The sequence below is a fragment of the Mesocricetus auratus genome, unplaced genomic scaffold, assembly GCF_017639785.1.
Source record: "Mesocricetus auratus isolate SY011 unplaced genomic scaffold, BCM_Maur_2.0 Super-Scaffold_100023, whole genome shotgun sequence".
Lineage (NCBI taxonomy): Eukaryota > Metazoa > Chordata > Mammalia > Rodentia > Cricetidae > Mesocricetus > Mesocricetus auratus.
The window spans coordinates 14,148,135-14,157,754 of NW_024429204.1; the positions used below are offsets into that span (position 1 = coordinate 14,148,135).

General features: G+C 43.3%; 1 long non-coding RNA gene across 1 annotated transcript in view; it reads right to left on the minus strand.

The window, feature by feature from the left end:
• LOC121133703 overlaps positions 1–9,328 on the minus strand; it is a 72,441-nt gene extending 63,113 nt beyond the window's left edge. The window contains exons 1-2 of the long non-coding RNA XR_005870673.1: positions 9,157–9,328; positions 3,667–3,866 (exon numbers count right to left, since the gene is read on the minus strand). This is a non-coding gene — a long non-coding RNA (uncharacterized LOC121133703). The remainder of the gene's footprint in view (positions 1–3,666; positions 3,867–9,156) is intronic.
• Positions 9,329–9,620: the final 292 nt, after the last annotated feature.

Genomic DNA, 9,620 nt, shown 5'->3' on the forward strand with positions numbered 1-9,620 from the left:
TTGACAAAAACTTCCTCTAAGTACAAGTTTGTGGCCTCCACCATTTCTTCCTTCTTTTAGTGTAACGCTCGGGAGACTCAATAATATTGTTCGCTCTGGCATTAATGTATTCCTTTTCATGCCCAAGAATTTCACTATTTAACTAGACTGCAGTACAAATTCATTCGTCTTGAATGGATTGCTAATGCAGTCTCACTACAGTAACTACAGTAGTGAAGTTTGGCAGTTTCCAGTCTGATGAATGAAACAGGAGGAAAATAAGACATAGAAGAAAGGGGCTCCGGAGACACAAACAACCTTCCAAAATATTTGAATTAAGAATGTCAGAGACATGAAAAAAATTTTAATATAGCAATAAGAAACTACAAGGAGAGGACAATTCATGAGAAATCGCTCCTGAAATTTAAAACATCATTTTTTTTATTAAAAGACACGAGGAATAAATGAAATTGCTGAGCGTTAAAACGGGGAAGTACAGAGGGAGAGTGGGTATGGTCAATTAATGAAGTCTAACATCCCAGGAACACAGATGCAGTAAGGAAGAGATGGGGGTTATAGGAAAATTACAGTAAAGAGGCTTAGCAGTGAAGGAAGGCTGCAGGAAACCCATCTGCTTTGGAAAAGAAGCATGGGTGCATAGGAGAGTGACCGAGACCACGTCTACACCACACACTTCACTGGAAATCCCCCAACACTGAGCTAGAAAAGAAATATACAACAACTAGAAAAATCAGTTAATTAATTAAAAGGCAGGGGTCGGGGGGAACTATAGAATTCTTACCAGCAAAACTATCTTCAAAATTCAGAGGGTAGGGAAAGACACTAGCCAAGCACTGTGAAGTCAATCAAGCTGATAGCTAAAACCTACTATCGTGACTGTATAGATACAAATAAACAGAAAAATCAAACCAGCATAGTCTTTCTGATAGAACTCCCATTCAAAAGTGTGCTCTAGCAATAAAAGAAAAAAAAAGAGGCAGAGAAGATAATTTCAAATGTGGAAGACAAAATTATCTCCCAGGAAAATCATCCTAAATTATTATGATGATGCCATAAAACACATTCCAAATATGAGTACTGAGGACCTAGCAAGGAAATATGACAGGTTGTTTGAGATGAACATTTGAAAAATAAGTAAAATCTGTGGCCAGCAACTTAAAAACCAGACCCAGCTAGAGACTTGAAGGAAAACAAAGCTCTTTGAAAGAAAAGCAGGCAATCACAGCGTACTATTTAGTTCAGCAGAAAATAATATTTATGAAGCATGATGACAAAATAACCCACTATGATTTAACATGATTAAGATACAAACAGCAAGAAATCAATAAATCCTATACCAAGACACCAAGCTGAGAAGCAACAATTAGAAGTTAAAAGTGATGTTGGCACATTAAAAAAAACCCTCCCAGCAGCCCCAATGTGTCAGTACAATTCTTTTGATATTGCTTGATTCTTAAATGTAAATACACTGTGCATGAAAATTCAAACAGTAAACCATTTTAGAATAGCCTTAGTTTCACAGTTACACCGACAATCAGAGCAAAGGGAATACTGCTTTATAGAAATTTCAAAATAGGCATTAGTGTTAACAGTCATGTTCAGAAAAACAAGTATTGATTGGGTATTTGTTTGCCACGTCTCATTCTAAGTGTTTTCTGAAATGCAAAGCTAAAGAAAATCTGCTCTTATATTTTTTTCTGTTTCTGCCTTCATCCATACCTTTCCACCTATCTCCTTATGTACTAAGCACCAATCCCCAGAGTCACCCATTCTCAGTTTATTTGATGCAGAATTTTCAGATTAGTTTTCCTAGAACAGTAGCTTGAGTTGATTGTACCCTTATTTTAAAAAACACCGTGTCTGTACCGTAACTAGTGAATCTGCCGTGAACCCCAATAAATCTCTTCTGGATTTCCCTATGAATTATTTCACCTGCATATCTCCAATAAACTTCAACAAACCAGTCCTTTTATGGCTATGGAAAACATTTGTTGGTTACATTTGCCCAACGCACTCCCTGAGCTGTCATATCCTGAATACAAAATGCTTCCACACCAGTGACCTTCACTTCCCAAGCTCTCCAAAAGTACAGGTGGATGCCGCATCTCTGCCTAAACTGTCATCCTGGGCCATGGAAGGTACTTCTCCTTCATTTGCACAATGTCCCATTTCTGTGTGTGAACCCCACACATTCTGGACCATGTCCCCCATCTAGTTGGTGTCACCGACTCTAGCACATGCGTCTCATTGGCGTTCTTGTCTACTTCCTGCTCAAATGAAATGCCTTTGACCATAGCCACTCCCATCAATGACCCAAATAGTGGTTTCTCTTGATGGTTCCAGTTCTCTCTGGCCTGGGTTGAGAGCTTTTTCCCTTCTTCTCTGAGCCCTGGGACATACACTGCCGTTACAGTCTTTTGATTGCTTTCATTGTCCTTTGATCATATCTGTACCTCTGTAAGAAGCACACTCATCAGTGCATTTGGGGGCATGGGAAGTAGTGATCAACTCTGTGACTGCCACCAAGAAGAAAAGCTCGATGAGCCATCTGGGGTGAATTCTCTGGGCCACCAGGACGCTGGCCCATATGACATTCATCTGTCCCTTGTCTTCTCTCCTAAAGTATGCCTGCTTTACCCCAGACCGTGGGCTTTCTGAGTAAAGAGACACACTGGATTCATTTTTATCTAGGTACTTAGAAAATTAATCCTACTGTGTCTATTCCATATTTCCCACAAAGATCTGGTCCTGCACAGTCCCTGGATGATAGAAGAGTTTTGCAGGCATTTTCTGTTCATAGATGTCACTGTGATTAGAATTACTGAGAGAACACAGTCCTGACAGCAGTGAACAAAGGGAGAACAGAGGAGATTGTGAAGATGAGAGCACTTTGAACCAGGGATGTGTGAACCCAGAAGCATTTTGAGATTGGCATCATGTCTTGAACTAGTTTTCAAAGGAATCAGACTTGGCCAAAGCCAAAGAGAACTTTGCCAAGCACTTTTCCCCTTAATTTTTAAACCCATGTGTATTTTAAGGGAAATTCAATCCATATGTTTCTGATTCATTTACACTTAACTCATCAAAATGTTGTTTTGTAAGAGTTATTTGATGTCCCTGTCTTTTGAGCTTTTGTAAAGAAATGTTTTCCCTCTTTAGAAATAGAAACTCTCTTTGGGCAAGTCACACACACACACATGCACACACGCACACATACCCACACACACACTGATCACTGCAAAGTTTAAAGTCACTGCAAACCTCATGGCGCACAAGGTTCCAGTGATATCTTTCTATCTGATGTGACTTCCATCTCTGTAGAAATCTCAAGGATCTTGTCAACAAGGCACAGAGTCGGACAAGGATGGAGGTCTGACTGACAAAAACTGCAAGACAAGCATAATTAAAGGGCTCCCCAAAAGGGAGATGTGCAGGCAAAGGTTGTGGAAAGATGAGAAGACGCTATAAATCAATCACAAGAAATAGACGGAGAGGATAAATGAGCGAAATTTCTGTGTACATAAGTTCAAAGAGAGGCAGGGAAAGAGGAAAATGTACACAAATATATAGCACGGAACACATCTATCAGAACTCCAGGATCCTGATTGAGAAAAGCAAAGGCTGTGGCCATTAGGGAAGCAATTACCAAAATATGTTCCTACTTACTCTGATTTGAATGTGTTCTTGAGCGGTGGCCGGTCTTACCACTCACTCTACAGACTTCCTTGCTCTACTTCTGTCGCTAAGGCTGGTGCCACCCGCTGATTTCTGCAGACTTCGCATGTTTCTTCTCCCACCTCGGTTTGTTGAACTTACACACATGCAGTCAGGAACAGCAGCCACCAACGTGTCAGAGAAGTGGACACCTAGGAGGTTGGTGAGAGAAAGCATTAACACCCCCAGCAAGTCTTGACCTTGATGTCCACAAAGCAAAGCCAAGTCAGAATCTTACTGCTTGGTAAAACACCTATTTAAGATGCTATGAAAGTCATAACGTACAAGACAGCATGAAGCACTCTAGATTTCCTACAGAAGAGTTTAATATGAACACCAAGCATGCCAAATGTGAGAGAAATTTTGGCTCTAATTTCCTGAACTTATAGGGAAGAGGATGCAAGCGGACTAGGAGAGAGGCAAATAAACAACAAAACCACACCAAAATTCTGTTGACACAATTACCTGCGCACGCCTACCCCCCACCCCACTCCCGCCCCCGCCTTGGCTGTGGTTTTTAGAGACAGAGTTTCTCTGTGTAGCCCCCTAGCTGTCCTGGAACTAGCTCTTTTAGACCAGGCGGGCCTGGAACTCACAGAGATAATGCTTCTCTATCATCCTAGGCTCTGGCTAGTCTGGCTAGCTGCCTCACCTTAGGGCCTGGGTAGTTTTGGTTTATTTGCTTGCTTGCTTGCTTTTTGTTTGGAAGGTTGGGGTTCTTTGTTTTTGTCAACTTGATGTACCCAAGAGTCACCTAGGAAGAAGGAATCTCAGCTGAGGGACTTCCCAGAGCCAATGTGTCTATGGCCGTTTGTCTGGATCACTGGTTCATATAGGAGGGCCCAGCTCACTGGAGGTGTGTGCTCCTGAATTATATAGGAAAGCAAGATGTGAATGAGCCAGAGGGAGCAAGCCAGGAAGTAGCATCCCTCTATTTCAGGACCTCTATTTCAGGTCCTGACTTCCAGTTCCTGCCCTGAGTTCCTGCTCTGACTTCCCTCAGTAACAGAAGATACGCAGAAGTGTCAACTGAAATAAACTTTTTCCTCCCCAAGTTTCTCATGGTCGGAATGTTTCATCACAGCCACAGAAAAGCAAACTCTTAACACCCTAGATGCTGTGCTGCCCTCTGTCTGGGAATTCTCTGCCTGCCTAGAATTGAGCCACAGTTACCCAGCCTCTGCTGGGATTCCTTATACTAGCCTGCTCCTCCTCTCATCAACCTTGAAGTGTTTCTCAATTTCTGCTTCTGGTTTTTGACACTGTTTCCTCAGCTGTCCTGCATGCTATGAAGCCAGCCCATGTGGACAATGCTTGCGAAGCAATGCCACCCAGCAGCAGTCAGTCACTGAGCTGTCTGAAAGGGATGTCTGCCTTCTGACACAGAAAATTGCCAGCCAGTACCATTGGGAAGGGAATAAAAACTTGGCTACAGGTCAAGCCAAATGACAAGTTTCCTTTTGTTCTCTTTTTTTTTCAGTTTTTTGTTTATTTGTTTGGTTTTTGTTTTGTTTTTCGAAACAGGGGTTCTCTGTGTAGCTTTGGAGTCTGTCCTGTGACTCACTATGTAGACCAGGCTGACCTTGAACTCACAGAGCTCTACTTGCCTCTGCCTCCAGAGTGCTGGGATTAAAGGCGTGAGCCACCATCACCCAGCTTTTTGTCCTTTTCTACTTAGGAATTTCCAAAGGAGAGTGTAAGTAAACAAGCATTTAGCATCATTTTAAAAAATGCAGAATCCCAAGGGCCATCTAAGAATGATGCTCAAAATGTGACTGGAGATGAAATCTCTGAGATTTCATGGAATCCAGGAACCTTGGTCATGCAAAGTTATCATAATTTTCGAACAGTGGACTGCCTATTAAGAGCTTGGCTTTAGTGGTCAATAAAGCAAACTGATACCCTCCATCATCGATGAAAACACAGCATGTTAATGTCAGTGACATCTAAACTGTCTTCAAATATTAAAAATATTAACATAAATTTATTTGCAATGCTTGCCAAATGTCAGGACCTATATCAAATGCTTTGCCTGTGCCTTTTAAAGAATTCTTGTAACAAAACTGTTGGTTTGGCATCAAATAACCTCCCAATGAAACAGTGACATTGATGAGGTAATTGGACCTAGGAATGCAGGGCGCTATTGTGAGAGTAACACAGTGTGTTGGAGAATTAAGATCAAACTGTAACTGTCTGCCTCTGTGGGAAGTTGGTGAGGTTATGACTCCCAAGTACCAGTTGAATATTGCCATGCCAACACTAGCAGTGCCTCAAGACTGATGCTCATGGGTACCTAGCACCCACAATTCCAATGTTTCTGATGCCTTTTCATGAGAAGGCAGTTAGAAATTGCTATGGCCCAAAAGAAGTTATGTCCCATCTACTAACATCTCATTGGCCAGAATGAATCACATGATCAAAAGAAAGGGAATAAGAATTGCCGTCGAGCCAGGTGTTGGTGGCACAAACCTTTAATCCCAGCACTCAGGAGGCAGAGGCAGGTGGATCTCTGTGAGTTCGAGGCCAGCCTGGTCTACAGAGAGAGTGCCAGGACAGCCTCCAAAAGAATACAGAGAAACCCTGTCTCGAAAAACCAAAAAGAAAGAAAAATTGCCATCATTGTGAGGCAAAGTATCAGAAAATTGACTTATTATGTAATTTAGTCATGAGTTTTTATAACAATACTACAATCACAGTATGGGGATTAACCCCTGCCAAATGTCATTCCTCACTGCCTGATCCCATGTACCTCAAGTTTTATATCATGACCTATTTGGGATGTTGAAATAGGTCTAGATTCCAGATGCTTGCTCATGACCCATCTTTAAAACATAATAAATCTCAGTGTAAGGTTTAAGTTGGGAGGCAGTTTTAAAGGTCATCAAATCTGAATTCTCTTGCCTGCTGATCTTTCCCTGCCTTTTCTGGAGAAAAGAGGCTGAATCTTAAAATAAGCATACCATTTGTTGCCTTACCACAATTCATTGCAGCAGGGCTTCTAAGTCACCCTTTTACTACCCAAATCATTCTAAACTGGAAGCATGAAGTAATAGAAGAAACTTCCTTTGGACTTTGATATCCTCAAATAGCTGCGGATTTTTGCAAACTGCGGGTGTGTTTCCCATCAACCAGCTCATTTGGTCAGCCTCGCATGTAGAAATCATTTCCTTTAGAACTCTCTACCTGGAAAGATGGGAGACCAGCATGCTTAAAAGAAAGATCCAAACCCAATCCTCAAAAGTAGCAGACAGCCATGCTGCTGAAAAGGGGCTGTGTAAATGGACTTCTCAATTGGTCTAAATAATAAAAACCCAGAGTCAGATGTTGAGGAGAATGCTGAGAGATCAGAGAGAAGAAGGAGCAAGCCACGGCCACCTTTGTATCAGTAGATTCCCAGCAGGAAAGAGTGCCAGTTCCTGTTTCTTCCTGATTCTGTCCTCTGTCTGCCCAGCCATCTTACTTCCTGTCTCTGCCTACCCGTCTCACTTCCTGTTTCCTCCCAGCTATCTCACTTCCTATCTGTGTGTACAGACCTCCTCTATGGTTAGCTAGTGGCAAACTCCATCCCCTGGTCTTCAGATAGGCTTTATTTGTGCAAGCAAGACACCACCCCAGGGCTGCACTGAGATTCACCTTCTCTTATCATCCTCAGAGTCCTTCCAGTCTCAGCTCCCAAACCTTTGTGACAGTTATCTTGAATTGCTAATGAAAGCTGTTACAGGCTGTGCTCTCCTTCGAGCAAAGTCATCTGAAAACAAAGGGACTCTTGTCCCAAAATGGTCTGACAGAGGCAGCTGTCCCGGGGAAGGGGACAAGAGAGAAAGTTAATTTCTTAAAACTTAAGAAAAGGTTTCATTAGCAAGTGACTAATAAGAAATAGGCCCCTGAATGGGAATGGTACAGAGACAGAAGAACTTTGGGTTAGGGACCACCTTCTCTAAGCCTCATCCTTAATACTGCTTGAGCAGTACTGCTTGATGGTTGACATCTGTGCAAGACTCATTCTGAAAAAGTTCCAGGCTAAAACAGTTTACATACATTGTTACATTTGACTTCGTAACAGCACCAGAGTGTGCACATTGCCATTGTTCCCTTTCTGCACACAAGGAGCCCAGACCCTGGAGACTGCCTGCCAATGCCATAACACAGCTGACAAGCAGCCAGAGTGAGATTTGAACACAAACTCTCCCTTAGTGAGACTTAACAAGCATAGCGAGCATAGATACCCATATTGTTTCTCCCTTTGCACCTGTGGAAACAGCAGCGTAGGGAAGTTATGGGACTTCTAAGTTGTACAGCCTGAGTGCTCGAAAGAGACCCTGCCTCAAAACTTTGTAGAACTTAGAGAGGACTGGAGTTTTAGCTCAATGATAAGGAAATTGTCAGACCCACGTGAAGCTCTGGGTCCAATCATCAGTACCTTTAAAAGGTGAAAAAGAGAAACGAAAAACTATCTGCATAGCCAGCAGAGACAAGTGAGAACGAACTCAGATTCCTCCCATGGCAAAGGCCGCTTACAGCAGGAGTGACAGGATGGTCTCCTCTGTCGTTTTGCTCTTAGAATGTAGCTCAGCAGAGAGGATACCACAGAGATTAATCTCTACAAGATGGCACGATCATGTCAGCTTTGCTTCCCTACCGTGGTTCCTGGTCCATTGGTCCATACACTGTTAACCTTTGGACTTGCTGATAGGCTGATAGAGGGGCTTCCCACTGGGTACCAGAAGACTTCCAGGCACCTTCCATGGAAGACCAGCACAGGGGGACTGAGACGACCTCTCAGGGGTCACTGCTCTTCGTAACCATTCCATTTCTCAGGTTTGTCTAAGGCATGCCAACTGAAGCCCTCTCTAACACTCCCCGGGATCAGCACTGCGATGATCGTTCCATCCGTAAAGACAATGCGCTTCTTATATTTCTAGGGCTACGTGCGGCACCTTCCAAAGAATGTGCCACCTGAAGTTTGGCTCTCTGTGCTTTTCATTTCCCAGCAGGCAAGGGGAATAAAGACAGCCAGTCACTTGTGAGTCTGGCAAACGTACAAGAACCGTCTTAATAGCTGAGGAACTGTCGAACAGCAGTGTTGAAACATTTCTCTGGTTTAAAAATACTGCACCGATTGCCTCCCAAATGTCCCGCCTACGTAGGAGAGCGAGCTGGGCGATGCAACTGCAGCAAGACAGCAAGGACAGCAAGAGAAAGCAAGGGGTCCCATAAGGCCAACGTGATGGAAACACAACCCTTCCCCGCGGTTCATGGCACTATGCAGACAGAAGCAGTGAGTACGCAACTCTGCCCCATAGTTTACATACTGGAGGAAATCTGAGAAAAACGAGAGGAGCCCAGGACTTAGGGAAAAATTAAAAATCACACCCCATAAAAGGTGAGATACTACTTTCAATAAGTAGGTACAGAATGTACATACCTCTGTGATAAACTTACCATCTCCAGGACTGTGGATTTCGCAGTCATGGCAGTGGTGGCTGCTAACATTGACTTAGATCCTGACTGCTCATCCTTCTGTGATTTTGATCATCCTGGGATACCCACGCTGCTATAGCAGCAGCCTCGATGGTGAGTCACTGGTTCCTCCGGCATGCTGGGGAGGGGGGTGTGCTTTCTGCCGGTCTCTCAGCTACAAGAAAGTAAAAGTGATGCTGGCCCTCTGCTGTCTTGTCTGCCCCCCCCAACACCTCGATGTTACACAACTGTAATCCCAGCATGGAGAAGGCAGAAGCAGGAAGAATGCCACATATCTGGGACCAAGCTGGACTCTAGAGTGAATTCCAGCCAAAGATACATGGCAAGACCTTATCATCAAAAGAAAGAAACAAAAGCCTACTCACTCGGGAAAATGAATAAACCATCAACTTTGAACTGCACTATTCCTATTGCCCAAATAGGTG